The 16,874-nt window shown below is 39.5% G+C and overlaps 1 protein-coding gene across 1 annotated transcript in view; it reads left to right on the top strand.

Annotated features, from left to right (window-relative positions):
• LOC115287490 (disintegrin and metalloproteinase domain-containing protein 23-like) overlaps positions 1–16,874 on the top strand; it is a 194,387-nt gene that overhangs the window by 66,506 nt on the left and 111,007 nt on the right. The gene's annotated exons all lie outside the window — the stretch shown is intronic.

Below are 16,874 nucleotides of genomic sequence, written 5' to 3'. Positions count from 1 at the left end.
TTGTAGGGAACTTGGAGTCATTTTTTGCTTCTCTATTTTTTATTCTTCTTTTATTTATGAGGAGTTTATAATCTGTGTAAGGAATAGGACATGAAAAAAAAAACAATGAAGGGCTTGAGACAGAAGATGAGGAGGGAAACTTTTTCAGTTCTTGGAAGTATTTTGATCCTTACACATTTCTCTTAGATATGGTCACAGTGCAGTAGCCTTGCATTTGTAGAACGGCTGAGTTGGTAACAATGAGGTTCTATTAACTAGGAACCTTCACTGAGTTATCCAACGCTAGTTGGAGATGACTAGGGTTTGGGCTGTTTAGATCATTGCTTCAGTGACACCTGGGGTGAAATTTGGGCAATTATAGAAAATAATGCAAGGCCCAGAATGCAGATAAAAGAGGTAAAGGGAACTGATATCCATGTGCTTGTTAACTGAGGTTATGGGATAAAAAAAATTAGAATTACCTTTCACTTACTATTATTAATTATTATTTTAATGTTTATTCATGAGAGAGAGAGAAGGAGAGAGAGAGAGAGAGAGAGACCACGAGCAGGGGAGGAGCAGAGATAGAGAGACAAAGAATGTGAAGCAGGCTCCAGGCTCTGAGCTCTCAGCACAGAGCCCGACGTGCGGCTTGAACCTATGAACTGCGAGGTCATGACCTGAGCCACCCAGGGGCCCCTAATTATCTTTCATTTTTTTAAACAAGAATCTTAATATTCTCTTAAAGAATAAGCAAAGTATTTTTTAGCTAAGAATTATAGGATGATCAGGCATAAGGCACAGAAAAGAGGAAAAAGCCTCATTATGCTATTCGTTTTTAGATTGTACTTTAGTGTGCATATTCAAATTATTAGTCATCTCAAAAATATCCTCTGGATTTAGATATTATTAGTCATCCGAAAAGGCTAAGTGCCGTTACATGGCCTGAGGATTTTTAAAATTGTGCATAAAAATAGAGCGATTTATAATACTGATCTGACCCTCTGAGCATATATGTGAAAACACCCTAGAATAACCTATTTCAGAATTATTGGATGTGCTAAATATTCTAGCACTGTAATATACTCTCTTTGATGGAGAAAATAGGAACTCAGAAAGATTTTATCTTGCTGAGCAAAAAAAATGTCTGGGAGTGGCTTGTGCTGTGAGTGTACCTTGGTATAGTTGTGACACGGGTCTTCGATCCGCCGCTGGGGTAATCACTCTCGAATTCCACCTTCCTGTGTGCAAATAAATCTCTTAAACAATAGAGGAGGGTGGGAATGAGAGAGAGAAGACATTTGTTGGCATTGTGAATTCAGAAATATGTTTTAAGATAATTATCAAACCAGCCAAGATTGATTTTTTTTTCCAGCCACGGTGGTTTTGGTGACAGAAAACTAGTATTTATTTTTTAAAAATTAAATTTAAATTCATAGATTATAGTGAAGGGTATGGGATGGAATCACTTACCATGTTCTTTGAAACCAGTTGTCAGCCATGGCAGCTCCCTGTGGGGTCTGCCTTAACCTTGTACCTTGCGCATCCTCCACTGTTCTGGAACTTCACAGAAAATCAGTGCAGGGGAGGATTTTGTTTGTGTCACGCCTTTAATCATTAGCTGTCTAGTTCGAGAGTTAAATATTTTTGTAATAAAGTTATAGATAGTTCAAATCCTGTCTGGTCTATTACCATTGGTTGTATTTCTGGAACTTTTCTTTTCTGTACTTTGGTATTCTCCAAGAACTTCTTTTCCCTTTCTAAGTTCTACTCTTTTAATAGAAATGGACTCCTACATGAACACTGGAGTCTAAAAATGGCCTAATAAGCCTGCTATTTTTAGGGAAGGAGAAAGTTGCCTTTTGTTCTCTCTGTGCTTTTCACTTCCCACATGTTCTTTAGACGTTTTTCCCCTCTGGTCCTGGTAGGGATAGCTTTCTAATTCCAGATGCGTTTTCCTTGGTCAATTTCTGGTTCCATTTGTTTCATACTCAACATTTTTAATGTCAGAATTGGACTGGGCTCTTCTGTTTCTATTAGTTGTAGATATTTTGATCCCTTTCCTCTAATTTATTAAAATTATGTAATATTATATGTAAGAGTAGAAACATTTTTACAGTCTAAAGAAGAATTAAATGAATAACCATATATACTCACCATGCAGGTTGAGAAACAGAACATTACTCATGTCATAGGGGCTCCTTGTACGTGCCTTCCGCCTCACCCTCCACCCAGGGAACCTCTCATCCTAAAGCTTGTGTGTAAGAGATTAGGACGTGGTTTTTTGTTTTCGGTTTTGTTCTTTTTTTTTTTTTTTTTTAACAAGGAACCAAAACCAAAACCAGACCTAGCAAAATAGCAAATAATAAGTAATAACAATAGAATTTTCAGAAGAAAATAAAGAAAACGTGGACGCTTGTTTATGTCTTGCATTCCGTAAAAAAGTCATGTAGGATTGTAAGAAGGGTTATTAATATAGAAAGGGTCCAGCAATTCATGCTGACTTATTGAAATTAGAATTAGAGTAAAATGAAGAGTTCAAACATGTACAGTGAAATATTCAGTGGACTGACACCCAACAGACTTTTGTCAGATGCTATAAGGAGCAATTAGAGATTTCTTATATTGGTTTACCAGTTTGAGAGCATATAACTTCTCTTTACTTCATTGACTCCTGGTCCTTGGGGATACATGCTGGTACCATCCCACGTCTTACAGTTTGTTATAGATAGCCCATTAAATTATGTGCACGCACACACACACACGCACACACACGCACGCATGCATGCACGCACTCCCTTCATAAAGCTCCAGGCAGAGGTTGAAATAGTAAAGAGACCTGCTCTCATCCTTCCTTCTTTCAGCCATACATTCCCACTCTTGCTGGGCCTACTGCTTGGGAATCGTTTTGACTTTGTGGATACTTCCTAAAGATAGAGACAGAAAGTGACCTGAGTCTCAGTTTTCTTGCTCCCGTGTGTTATCTCAGGCCTCACCCTCCTTATCTGGGGCTGAGCTCTGGTGGGAGGGCCCTCAGGTTCCTGTGGATTGCGCAGACCGGAGTGTCAGGTGCCATGGTGTCTTGTCTTTTGTGACTTGAGCTTTCTGGCCTGTGGACTCATCAGCAGCAGAACTTTATTAGGATACCTCTTCTGTGTAGGTGACAATAACAGGAACTGTGGATACAACATGGTATCTGCCATTTCTATGGGATGGTAGTTTGGAGCATCTCCTTTGCCCGTCTGGTGTTCATGTGCTGGTGTAATCTCTAGATTCTGTGCATTTCAACTCCTGAATATTCTCTTGGCTCAGAGTTTTGACTCACCAGACTACTAGCTTCTGGATTTTTCTTGGAATGTAGTCCACTCCATTTTCTAGCCTTATTTTGAGTTACCAGGCTTGGATGTGAATCAGTTTACCTAGGATCTTTCTTATTCCCTGTCATCTCCTACTCAAGATTCTGGAACTTACTGTTGATACTTAGTGAATTTGCCACTATGGACCACATAGTTAATTGTTAGAATTTTCACCATGGTTCTAAAAATGTCTGGTTTTAAGATTAAACTAAAAATAGCTTCTCTGAAAGGACCTAAATAGAATAGTTTCTCCTTTTTTCTGTGTCAGTCTCTCTGAGATTTGGCTGCTTCTAGAATCTTTTGAAGGTTTTGCTTTTGGTCCAAACATTAGAGGAACTTTAATTGTGAATGTAGGTAAGATTGTCTACATGGACTTAAAAATTTAAGACTAGATTTAACAAAAGTTGTCTGCCTAGAGGAAAAGCTCGTTTCTAGAAATTCTCTTAAAACTCTGTTGTTTTAGGTATCTGTTGTTCTGTTTTTTTCTACCACCACTGATTTGATTTTAGTACTGGCATATTATATACATTAAAAGAGAAGGCATGTGCCTGCCTATAAATTATTTAAAATGACTTTTAAGACATATATTTAGAGAATCAAGTGTCACTAGTTAATGATTTGAGTAGCTTATAAAAGATAAAAATTCAGTTTTAGCATTATGTAAAATGTCCAGACTGTATAATTAGACTGATATAGATTAAAGGACCCACCTGTAGTCATGATTTTATATGTGTCTTTCAAAGTGACACGAAATGCCATCAGATTTGCTTCTCACAAGCTCCCTAAGCAGGATAAATACTTAATTTACCCTGTTGTCTTTGGTCTTCCATTTCTTTATGATAAAGCATGTTAGTATGACTTTAAGTTTTTGAATTATTTGTAGTTACAATCAAGTAATGATTTTGTAAGTCTTATCTGATTTTTAACACACTGCTTAAATAGGTTAGTATTAATATAGATCTAGCTTCAGCAGTTCTTAACTATTAGCTCTTAGGTTGGTTTCTGTGTAAAAGTTTTTTATTCATTATTAATCTGTAGAGACAGTTTATCACTTTACATCTTGGAAAGGGAGGTGTTTATTCTTTTTTGATTGAGGTACATGGAAATATGTAGAATAAGAAAAAAGACCTATAAAGTGGCTTTTTACAGGGCATATGGAACATGGATGGAGCTTTCCTTTTAGCACCATTCTCAAAAATGTTGGCTGAAGGCATTCAGGACACTGGCAGTTGATTATTTCACAGAGCGTGTACTGAATAGATGAGGTACATGTGTTATCAATCCCCAACTTCCAGGTAGGCCCGGGTGTATTTTAGGGTGAGAGATCATAGTAGTCATTCATTATTTTATTATTTATTTATTTATTTATTTAGAAAGTACATGCAGGCGGGCGAGGTGGGGAGTGGGAGACAGCGAGAGAGCGAGAGCGAGGAAGTGCGCGCACGCCCGCTAGAGAATCCCAAGCAGGCTCCACACTCAGCATGCAGCCAGATGTAAGGCTTGATCCCATGACTCTGGGATTACCACCTGAGCTGAAATCAAGAGTTGGATACTCAACTGACTGAGCCACCTAAGTGTCCTTAGAGATCCTATAACCTGGTGTTCTTGTTTTTTGTAAGAAAACTTATACAGTATAGGTCCTCAGTATTATTGCACAATATTAGGGACTTCTCCAAGGTCTCAGAGACCATCAGTGTCAGATCCAGGCTAGGAATCAGATCGCTTGATTCCTGTTTACCCATTCATTCTTTAATTAACGTTAATTCACTCAACCAACACATGTATGTGGGTACTTGTGTAGTTCAGGCATTCTTTCCTAAGTGAGGATACAATGGTAAGGAAAGTAAACAATTTAGGCCAAGTTAGCACTTCACTACACTGAATCCGAAAGTCCACACCATTTGAAAGCAATCCCTTTCCAAAGAAGCTACAACACGACTAGTTCTTCTGATAAATTCTGTACTTTTCAGAGGTCTGTCTTTTGCTATTATGATGAAATAGTACATAATTTGAAAGTATGAAAAATTCTCTGGATAAAGAAATTAGTTGGGCTTTAGAAACTCATGATTTTTTTTTTAGCTATCAAAGGCCCAGTGGATCATTTTTTGATGCCATGAAATGTGGGATGAGTTTGATGATCATTTTTATAAGTGGTAATTTTAAAAATGGGTGCTATTTTCTATAATAGTAATTTTGTACTTGCTTGAAGAAACCCTTAAAAGTTCTCAGAATTCTCCTCATTTTCACTCTTTTCTCTTCTTCTTTTTGCTATTTTGTGTTCTTATCTCCCTTATTGGTTTGATATTTCTGCAGAAGTATGTTTCTCATTGCTACATCGTGATAGTTTCTTAAACATATATAATATTTTGGAAGGATTGTGATTGCCATTTCTAAACATCCCTGTGTTATATGTAGGAAGGATTGCATGACTGCATAGAATGCTGTTTTCTGCTTAGGACAGAGATATCAGGGATGACAGTTTTGAACACCTTTCCTTTATTGGCTTATGTAGCCTTGTTTGTCAGTCTGTTCTGTGGGACTTGTTCTGTGGCCTTGGGTCTCAGTTTAGCCAGCAGACACTCTCCATGCTCAGGTCGGGGCAATACCAGTGAGAGAAAGGGTTAGACTTCTCCCATGTAGAGGAGAAAGAGAAGAGGAAAACACACAAAAAATCCTTCTGGCTTTTCCACAAAAATCTTACTCTTCTTTAACTATTAAAAGAACAGTGGTGCCTGGATGGCTCAGTCAGTTAAGGATCCAACTTCAGCTGAGGCCATGATCTCACAGTTTGTGAGTTCAAGCCCTGTGTCGGGCTCCGTGCTGACAGCTCAGAGCCTGGAGCCTGCATGGGATTCTGTGTCTCCCTCTCTCCCTGCCACTCCCCTGCTCACACTGTGTCTTTCTCTCTCTCAAAAATAAATAAAACTAGTAAAAAAATTTTTTTTAAAGAGCATTAAATTGCAGGGTTCACACTAGTATTTGCATAACAGGTTTTAGGACAAAAATCTATAATTTACGGTAAAAATGTTTAAAGAATTGGAAACATTTAAGTAAAAATTAAATAGTCTTCATTGATCCTCTGTTTGACCCTCCTCTGTTTTAGCTGTTTCTCACTCTGTCTTGAGCCATTAATTGAATGAGTGAAGGAAAGTTAAAGCTACAGGTTTTCATATGTGAAAGGCCTTTTCTTAGTGTTTCTGCCTGTCTCTTGCTGTTCTTCCTGCTGATAACATTAATTACTTTGCAGATGGCTCTAATTGACCCAGTAACAGAAACTTCTCTGTGCTCAGCCCTTCCCAGGCTCTAAAGTCTTTGCAGCTTCTGAGAACACAGAGCATACTGCACACTTCCAGGTCTGACAGAAGGCAGTGTGGCTTTCCAAGTTTCGAGCCCTGATGCTAGGGGTCTTTCTTTCTCCAGGTTACAGCCCCTCGCTTAAACCTGTGTGTTGCCTGAGCCCAAGTCTGCCTTTTTAACACCACTGCCACTGTGACTGATGCCGTGGCCCAACTGGGCTTTTAGCTGCTTCCTGAAAATGTCTCCTTGCCTGCACACCTCGATCTCTTGACCATTCCGACCTGCTCTTTCCTGCCTATATTTCCCTGACCGTATTTTGTCCTGACGTACCCTGGCCTTGCTTTCTTGTGGAAAAGCTTCTGATCATCTTAGTTGAAATGAATTTCCTCTCAGAGGGCAGCTTGATGCTTTGTGATTAATACTAGGGTACCTGCGACCTTGTCTTACTTAGGTATGAGATTATAAATACCGTGAGGAAACAGACCGTGTTGGCTTCTCTTTCTGTCCTCACCCACTCCCTGTGGCAGGAACAACCTCCAGGTGTTCAGCGAATGTCAGGAATATTGAGCTGGGAGGACAGAGGCAGACACGCTGGCACTCGCTCCCTGCCTGGTGGCATGGCTGTTGGTGGCATTGCCGGTGTCTGTGATTCTTCTCCTTTCCTGGGCCCTGAAATTAACCATTAGTTAATTTCTTCCTAAAGGAGCTATGTTTTTCTCCTTTTAATTTGTTTTAATGTTTATTTATTTTTGAGACAGAGAGAGACAGAGTGCGAGCAGGGGAGGGGCAGAGAGAGAGGGAGACACAGAGTTCCAAGCAGGCTCCAGGCTCCGAGCTGTCAGCAAACAGCCCAACACGGGGCTTGATCTCATGAACCGTGAGATTATGACCTGCGCCAAATTCAGATGCTTAATATACAGCTTCTTTGTGGTTTCCTATTTTAAAAGGTAAAATATATTTATCATAAAAGCTTTAGGAATTAATGGGTAAGCAAAAGAAAATAAAAACTATTGAAAGTTCTACAGAAAATAATAGCTCACTGTTATATTTGGATGTGTGTATCTTTGCAGATTTTTTTCTTTATGTAAGTTAAACATAACTTTAAAAAAATTACCCAATGTAGTATTCTCTCATTTCCTTTTTTCATTGAACAATGCTGTAAACATCTTTCCAATTGTCTGTAAAAACACATGTAAACTGACTTATACCTACAGCATCATCGGAGAATCATCACGTGTGTAAATGTGTTTTGTGTGTGTGTATGTGTATGTGTGTCAGTTATTTCCTCAGGAAGCCTTACAAAAATTTTTATGTTTATTTTATTACTTTTGAGAGGGACACAGAGAGAGAGAGAGAGAGAGAGAGAGAGAGAGAGAGAGAGAGAGAGAGAGAGATATGGGTAGGGAAGGCGCAGAGAGAGAGAGACATGGAATCCAAAGCAGGCTCCAGGCACTGAGCTGTCAGCAGAGAGCCAGATATACATGCAGCTCGAACCCAGGAACTGTGAGATCATGACCCAAGCCAAAGTCGGATGCCCAATCGACTGAGCCACCCAGGCGCCTCTCCTCAGGAAACCTTTATCAGTAGCACTTACAAGATTATAAAAACTTACAGATTTAAAAGAATATGTTTTTTGGACTTTGATAACTGTTGCAAATTGTCCCTGGCCAGGCGTACTAATACAGGTTCCCATCGGTAATGTGCAGAGGGATTGTCTGCACTCTTGCCAGCTCTGGCTGCTGTTACTCATTTTTACTTTCTAAACCAAAGGGAAAAATTGGTCTCTTACGGTTATTTTTAATTTACAGGTCTTTTATGACTAGTGCAATTGTGCATTTGTGTATAATTGAGGGTCATTAGTATTTCTCGTTTTCTTTTTCTTGTGAATTGCATTTTGCACATTCTGTTTTGTGCCCACATCCTTTGCCCATTTTCTACTGAATTGCTTATCTGTTTATATTTGGTTTTCATTTTGGTTCTTTATGGTAAGGATAGTAACTCTATGTTTTTTATATATTTTGCAAATGTTTTTGCAAAAATTTCCTTGAAATTTTGTTTATGGATTTTTTTCACTCATGAAAGCTAAATCATTTTTTGTAGTCATATTTTTTGTTCTTTATAATTCTGGATTTAATATAATGCTTCAAAAGGTCTCTCTTCCCAACATTCAGCTGTATTTTTATATCAAAATTATGGCTTTATTTTAAAGGATGTATATCATTTATGCATATATTTTTAGTTTGGTGTAAGATATGATTAGGGGTCTGACTTCTCCCAAAATGTTAAGACATTTGTCTCATAGATATTTATTTTTTATTCTCTCTTTTAATTTAAAATGCCAATATTTTAATACATAAGGTTTTTGGTATGAACTTGAATTTCTTTCTGAACTTTCTTTTCTGCCCTTTGGGCCATCTGTCTCATCAGGTAAGTGCTCTTGCTTATTACAATAGTGATACAAATAATATGATAGTAATATCCTATTGTAAGTCTCCTGTTAAGTAAAATGCTTGGGTATAACATTTATTTTTGAGATGAACTTTGGAATAATTTTGTCAAGTTATAAAAACTTACTGAATTTTGCTTGGAACTAACATTAAAGTTACAGAGTATATGTACGTCTGTACGTGTGTACATTTACGTTTATATATCTACAAATATGATACATCTATGAGATTTGTTTCTGTTTTTGTCATTGTTGGTAGACACTTCCCCCCTAGACTACTTCTAGGTGGTTTTTGCTGGTGCACATAAAAGTGTATTTTATTTGTGCACATTTATTTTGTAATCACCTACCTTATTTAACTCTTATTATTTCTGATAGATTTCCCATGGTTTCTTTTTTATTGTTTTTACCATTTCATGAATACTTGGAAAGAATGGAACACTATATAAACAAATGCGCAGTTTTCCTGGTAAAACAAAAACTAGAAGAAGTAGGGAATTCTGGTCCTAGGACATGGCAAGAATTGGACTTGGCAAAGAGCTGTGTGTCCTGAACAAAGTTACAGGAAGTCAAGGGGTGGATTGCAGGTCCATATCCATTCTCTGTGATTCTGTGTGTGTTGTGCCAAATTTAATAGTTGTAACAAGAAATGTTGGGCATATCGGAAGAGTGTCTGCATTAGCAATTTTCAACACACTATAATACTCATTATTAGCTTTAAATTTGTGCATCAAAACATTTCAGTTATGTGTAGTTGTGTTCACAACGATTCAGTTTTCCCTGTGTTTAAAAATCTTTTTTGTTTCATGGTACATGGGGGTAAAACCACATGTGTGAGAATACCCAGGACTCTGTTATGGAGGAGTCTCAGAATTACTGGGATGTACTTACAGAGGTATTGGCAGCCACAGCTAGGAATGTGTTAGCCACTTCATATGGTCTGACTTCAAAGCCGAGGAGGAAAAATTCAACACCTTTCATTTTTACTTGATTAAAACTGTCTATTGATGCCACCTTTTCAGAAGGGAACTCTTCTTTTTTTATAGTTTATTGTCAAGTTAGCTTCCATATAACACCCAGTGCTCATCCCCACAAGTGCCCTCCTCCATGTCCATCACCCCCTAGAAGGGAACTCTAAATTGGCGACTCTCCTTGGCCGATCAAGCCGGCTTGGGTGGGGGTCATCAGCTTTTACATCTCCTCAAGTTCATTCTTCCTTTCTCTCCTAGCTTTTCCTTTGTCTACATCCCTGTCTATTAATTTGCAGCCCTGCTTGTGTCTCCCATTCTATTAGACAAGGGTGTTCTCACTGTATTAGGGTGCATGGGGCCATCACCTATGAGATGCAAGAGGGCCTCCACATTGAAATTTCAGCTGCAAACTCTTATGTGATTTAGGACCTCATTAAATTCCTGTTGTGACCCTCAAAGAGGTTTACACTCCCTCCATCCTGCTTACGCGGGGAGTGCTCTCCACCTGCAGCTCTGTTCCTAGGAAATATGCCCACATTCCCAGCCCTCGCCTAGCAGGCCGTCTTTGTTTGACTTAACACAAAGCTTCTATTCAATCTGTAATTGCTTTTACCCACTTAACATATCATTTCTACACTCTTAAATTCCAACCTCTTCATGCCTGCAATCCTTTAGCACAGCTTCAAAGTCTTACTGTATTATTTACCCTCGAAGGATTATATATTTTCTAGCTGAGACACTTTTGGTGTAAAAATTATTTGAGGTAGAATGAGTAACTTTTTCCTAAAACCTGGGAAAAGTGGCGACTGAAAAGTCATTTGAATTTTAAGCCTATTATTTTCAGAAAAGGAAAGCAATCGAAGGACAGGAAGATAATTATAAGGTTACAAACTTATGCTTGTATGAATGTACTGAGTTTAAATTCTACGTCTCTCTTCATTACAAGTTATAGTAGTTATTTGACGAATTAGAAATATGTACGTGTATAAAAGGAAGAAAGAGTAGCTTCTAGTGTAAAGAGGGAACAGGCATGCTGCTCCATTGTTCCTTGCCGTTATGCTTGAAGCCCAGTGAGGTTGCAAGTCTCCATAGTGACCAGTGTTTGTCATTCAATGGATGGCTGTGGGGCCTGGTGGAGAGGGCGGCAGCCCACTTCCCCAGTGAATCTGCCAAGGGCCATTTGAGATGATCAGGGCTTCCAATATTGAGACGTTAAGCACTGTCAGAAAGAAGATAATCGGACAAGTGAATTTACGTGATGAACGTGGCAGTCTTTTTTCTAGACACAATTTAATTTTTTACTCTTTTGTTCACATAAACGTCGGCTTCAGTTACAGTCCCAGTTTTCGGTACCTATGGAAGTAACCTACAAGTTTCACCGCTGAGAACTAGATTAAAATGTTTGCGCTACTGTTCACTTAAGAACAAAGACATTGTGTGACAAGGAGCATGGCTGGTCAAGGCCTGACAAGTCCGGTCTACTGCAGTGAATCTGGATTCAGTGCTTCCTGGCTTCTGCATCTTGGAATGCTGACTCTTCTCCCGGTATCTGCCTCCTAGTATGTTAGGCACTCCGAGAGAGAACCTAAGGGGGCCGCCCAAGGTTGTCCTGAAACAGTGGCCATATAAAACATAGTCACAGTGCTCAAAAGCATCTGGAAAAGCATCTGACTCTTCTCCTGGTATCTGCCTCCTAGTATTTTAGGCACTCTGAGAGAGAACCTAAGGGGGCCGCCCAAGGTTGTCCTGAAACAGTGGCCATATAAAACATAATTACAGAGCTCAAAAGCATCTGGAAAAGAGACATGCTCACAGACTTCTTGCTTAGTAGCATCTCAGCTTAAGGGTATTTTTCATCTCATAGCCTAGCCTGACCTTCCAGATGGCCTGTTTTGGATGATGAATTATATGACCATCCAGTTGGTAAGCCTTGGTGCTTGTTCTGTTCTTCCCGACTTTTCCGTAGCTCTGATGGTGAAGGAGTGCCCTATAGGCCTCTAGGTCCCTTCAGAAGAATGTATTCTGCTCCCAGCAACCCACACAATTTTTTAATCAAAGTCATAAACTTTGAGGGCTCAACACAGTAATTTCAGTGAACATAGATTTCAGAACTGGGCTTCTGGAGACTGATGGTTTGACTTTTTAAATATATATATATATATATATATATATGTGTGTGTGTGTGTGTGTGTGTGTGTGTATACATATATATATGGAAGTAAATTATTTTTAATTCATGTTGACCAGATGGTTTCCTTGTGGTCCAGCATTTATCTTTCCTGGCATTTTTCCTTATAGCCCAAGGCACTGACCTTTACGTTGTCTCATTCTGAACAATTTAATTTACTTGATTTGCCTACTGAGCCTTTCCTGACAGGGTCACCTAAAAGAAGGCATAGGATTCTTTCTTTAAACTAAGAGATTCAAGTTATTTTCCAAAAACAACCTAGGAGTCATCTACCCTTCTTGGTTAGTACGGTTTTTAGGCACTAAGAATTCCGGTAAGTAACTTTTCCAGTTCCTAGGGTCCTCAGCTTCTTTATAATGAGCCTCCCTATACTGGAAGATGCAAACCTTTGGGAGTTTTGACCACTTGGTTATTTGTGTGCCTACTTTCATTAGACACATAAATCTCAAACTTGAGGACTCCAACAACAAATCTCCCCAAGGCATATTTCTCTCTTTGTTTGAATTTCCAATGCTTAGATCTTAACAGAAGCTTTCTTTGTATATTTGCTGATGATTCTGAAATTCTTTAGATGTTAAATTTCTCAATATTTCTTTGTGATAAATTTTGGAATTAGGATAGTTGAGGCCATGTTTCTGTAATAAAGGTGAAATCTGAGATTTAAAACTATAAAATTTTATCTCTTATCCACCTTATGGTCTCATACAAGTTGAGTGCCTTTCCTAGGAAGCTCTTCTCTAGGTCAGGATATAGGAACCTAGGCTGCACCCATCTTGTAGCTATGCCATCTAGGCACATGGCTTTGAGTTGCCATGGAAGAGAGAGTTTGGATAATCATGCATGGAATGTAATGGCCACCCTAGGGCGGTAGACCTCACTTCCTGCTCTCTCTTATGAGGCACAATTCAATCTTTTGGCCTCAGCCTCACTGCTGGAGAAGCTTTGAAATATAGTTTTATTGTGCCAGAAAGGGGAAAATGAAATGAGAAATGGTGGCTACATGGCATTATTTCTGCCACAGCTCCCTTACCTGGTCTGATTCTTGGCTCACTTGCCATGTTTTAATAGTTTTGCCATTCTCCTGCTCTTAGAGCTCAGCATTTTCAAGGGTCTCACCCTTGTCCTTCATACTTGAGTGAAATCACATTCTGTCTGACTCTAGAGTTCATGTTCTTTTCACTACCTCTGTCATACAGATTCACCATAAAGGTGCAGACTGAGGGGGTTCAAGAGAATTTCCTTATTCCAGTTCTTCCACTCTTTTCCACCTGGCTTTGAACTTCCATCCTGCATTTATCCCTTTACTTCCAAGAATCATCCCTCTTTCACCAATAACTGGCATGAAAAGCATTGTGGTAGCCATCATATATAGTTTTTCCATAACTTAAAGGATTAGAAAGGGATGTTTATTTCAGATTTTAAGGTGTTCCAAAACTCTCTTTTATCAGTTTCTGCAAGTTATTAAGCACCCCATTGGCTGATCAACAAAGCAAAGTGACCATTTATGCTTGGGACCACAATTGCCAAATAGATTAGCATTGGCATACGAAAACATTATGATTCCAAGAGGATATTCTACTGGGGTAAATAGTAGAAGCAGAGGTGGGGGAAATGCCTTGAAGAGCATCTCCAGGCAGGGATTGCCGGACAATTCATCCTTAGGTGTCCAGAGATCAAGATCACTTGCTCTTTCTCTCTGGGTGGGGCTGGAGACACACCACTGCATACTTAACTATTCATTTTTTTCTTTCCAGTGTTACTTATTCAGCACTGAAAGATCTTATTTCAAAATTACTTTAAAACTACTATAATCGGGCACCTGAGTGGCTCATTTGGTTAAGCATCTGACTCTTGGTTTCAGCTCAGGTCATGATCTCACGGTACATAGGTTCGAGCCCTGAATTGAGATCTGTGCTGATAGCATGGAGTCTACTCGGGATTCTGTCTCCCTCTCCCTCTGCCCCCACCCTGCTCTCTCTCTCGCACACACTTTCTCTCTCTCTCTCAAAAATAAACATTAAAAGTAATTAAAGACTTATAATCAGATTATATTTTGTCGTTAATTCACTTTTAGGAAGACTACAAATAATATTTTAGGGTGAGATGACTAATCTCATACATTTGTGCTGATTTTGCTTAGTGTCAGTTTCAGAGAGTTGCATCTTCATCCCAGCTGCCCAGCCTGTAGTATGGGCCTGGCACACAGTAGATGTTGGCAGATGTTTCGTTTACTCAGCAGGTGTTGGTCACGGGCCTACCATGTGGTAGGGATTCTGCCACGTGCTACAGATGCTGCATTGAGTGACAGAAACAGTGTTTAGGGAGGGAGTGCAGTGGTCAGACAGGAGGAAAGGGTGGAGAAAATGAGAAGGTGGTGCTTCTTATAGGAGGTGGAGAGTAAAATGATACGGGGACAGGAGCGTGTGGTGTTATGTACGGCTTAGTGTCTGTCACAGGCTCCTGGAAAAGTCTCTGTTTTTCTTTTTTAAGACTTTCAAATGCAGGAGGTGTTAGATGTCCATGGAGAAGGAAAAGCCCTTTAAAATGGTAAATAGGATAATTAAAGTGACCTTTATCAGAAATGGCAATTTATGGTTAGAATGCTGTTATATACCTTTGTCATCACAAGCAAATAACTTTGTTTTCAGCTCTTAGTCTTGCTCCAGTGATTGTGTGGTTGAGAATTTTGAAAATAATGCATTACCTGTGGAGAGAGGTAATTAGAAGGTAGTTAGCGAAACCTCTCTCGGTCTCGTGGTGTTGTGGAAGTGTTCCTCAGAGAAATGTTACCGTCAGTAGCCTTGTTTATGTATATTCACAGTCCTGGCAGCTGACTTAATTAACTAGAAATGAAAAGAACTTTCTACACCCTGTCAGGTATTTTTAAGTACATAGAGTTAAGACTTGTCATTACTTTGACTATTACTTAGATTAAAAAAAAAAAGGTTTATTTTTGAGAGAGAGAGAGAGAGAGAGAGAGAGAGAGAGCAAGCTCGAGTAGGAGAGGGGGAAAGTGAGGGAGACAGAGGCTTCAAAGCAGGCTCTGTGCTGACAGCAGAGAGCCTGATGTGGGGCTTGAACTCATGAACTGTGAGATCATGACCTGAGCCAAAGTAAGACGTTCAACCAATTGAGCCACCCAGGTGCTCCAAGATTTTTAAAGGGGAACAAGGAGATGTACCCATAATTTAGTTTCAAATGCAGAAACATCAATAGATACACATTTGATTAGTAATTTCAATAGAAAAACGTGTCCAAGGAGCCAGCACCTGCCTTATTTCTGCGTTATAACGGTTGGCCTTCGGCTGATGTGGGGGGCTAGGCTGGATGCACACGTGGGCCTCCCTCTCTGTTGGCTGGCTCCCGGCCACCTCCAGCCTTCCTCACTGGGGCGTGTTAGAACTGCATCAGGTGCAGCTCTCAAAATGATGCAAAATCCCTGTGTTCTTCCATACTTCTTTTCAAGAAATAGCGTCAAGATTTCTACCATGAAAACCTACACTCTGGCAGAACTACAGAAAATAGAATGTCAGAGTAGGAAGGGACCTGAGGAATCACCTGCTCCAGCCCATCCTTTTGCAGAAAAGGAAGGGGAGGCCTCAAATTAGGGGACACATCTGGCTCGTACATGGGAGAGCCTACTTTTGTTCACCACTTACCATTAGGATGAAATGAGCTAAACTCTTTATAGTCCTTTGCACAGTGCCCAGGGCATAGTCAGTGTCAGCGCATGTGAGTCATCATTTGTCATCAGCATTTCTAGTGGAGGAGCCCAAAGAGGAACCCAGATGCCCTAATGGTGCTGTGCTTTTTCTGAGGCTCGTGTTTTGCATGCCCCACATGTACAGGGAGAAATGTGTTTGAAGAAGTTAAATTCACATAAAAGCAGTGATGGCCTCAGAGCTCATCGCGGAGCGTGTACTTGGTGCTGAGTCCTGGTCTAAGCACTGCATGTGCATTCGTTTAACTCTCCAGCATCCCATGAGATTCTTACTCTCTGTTGCCTCCATTTGACTCATGTGAAGGCCGAGGTGGGTAACTTGCCTGTGGTCACACCACTAGTAAGGGGCTGAGCTGGGCTTTAAATCCTACTTTGCCTGATTCAAAATCTATGTTGTTAACTGTCCTTGTATTCCAGGGGTTGGCAAGCTATGGCCCACAGGCCAAATGTAAAATACCCATTTTTGTACAGTCCTCAAGCTAAGAATATTTTTTACATTTTTAAATGGTTGAAAAAATTAAAGAAGAAACAATTTCATGACAAATGAAAATTATGTGAAATTCAAATTTCAGTGTGCATAAATGAAGTCTTGTTGGAATAGAGCTATGCTCATTTGTTTACATTGCCTGTGTCTGGTTTTGTGCTAACTCAGTAGAGTTGAGTAGTCGTGACAGAGACCATGTGGCCTGAAAAGCCTAAAATAATTTTACTCGATACTTTTCCTCAGTGATTATGTTTTGAGAGTCTAGTTATTCACTGCATAATTGTGGGATTTTTTATAGGGTCTGTCTCCTTCTGATAGTGGCTTTTTCTGTTTGTTCCATATCAATGAACCTATTAGTCAAATATGCATCATGTGTATAAAAAGAGTTCATTCGTATGTTGTCTATATTTTGTCTTGTTAAAGAGAGTGAGG

Source organism: Suricata suricatta, chromosome 3 (genome assembly GCF_006229205.1).
Source record: "Suricata suricatta isolate VVHF042 chromosome 3, meerkat_22Aug2017_6uvM2_HiC, whole genome shotgun sequence".
In the NCBI taxonomy this organism is placed as follows: Eukaryota; Metazoa; Chordata; class Mammalia; order Carnivora; family Herpestidae; genus Suricata; species Suricata suricatta.
Note: the sequence above shows the minus strand (reverse complement) of the source record. Positions and strands in the feature narration are given on the sequence as shown.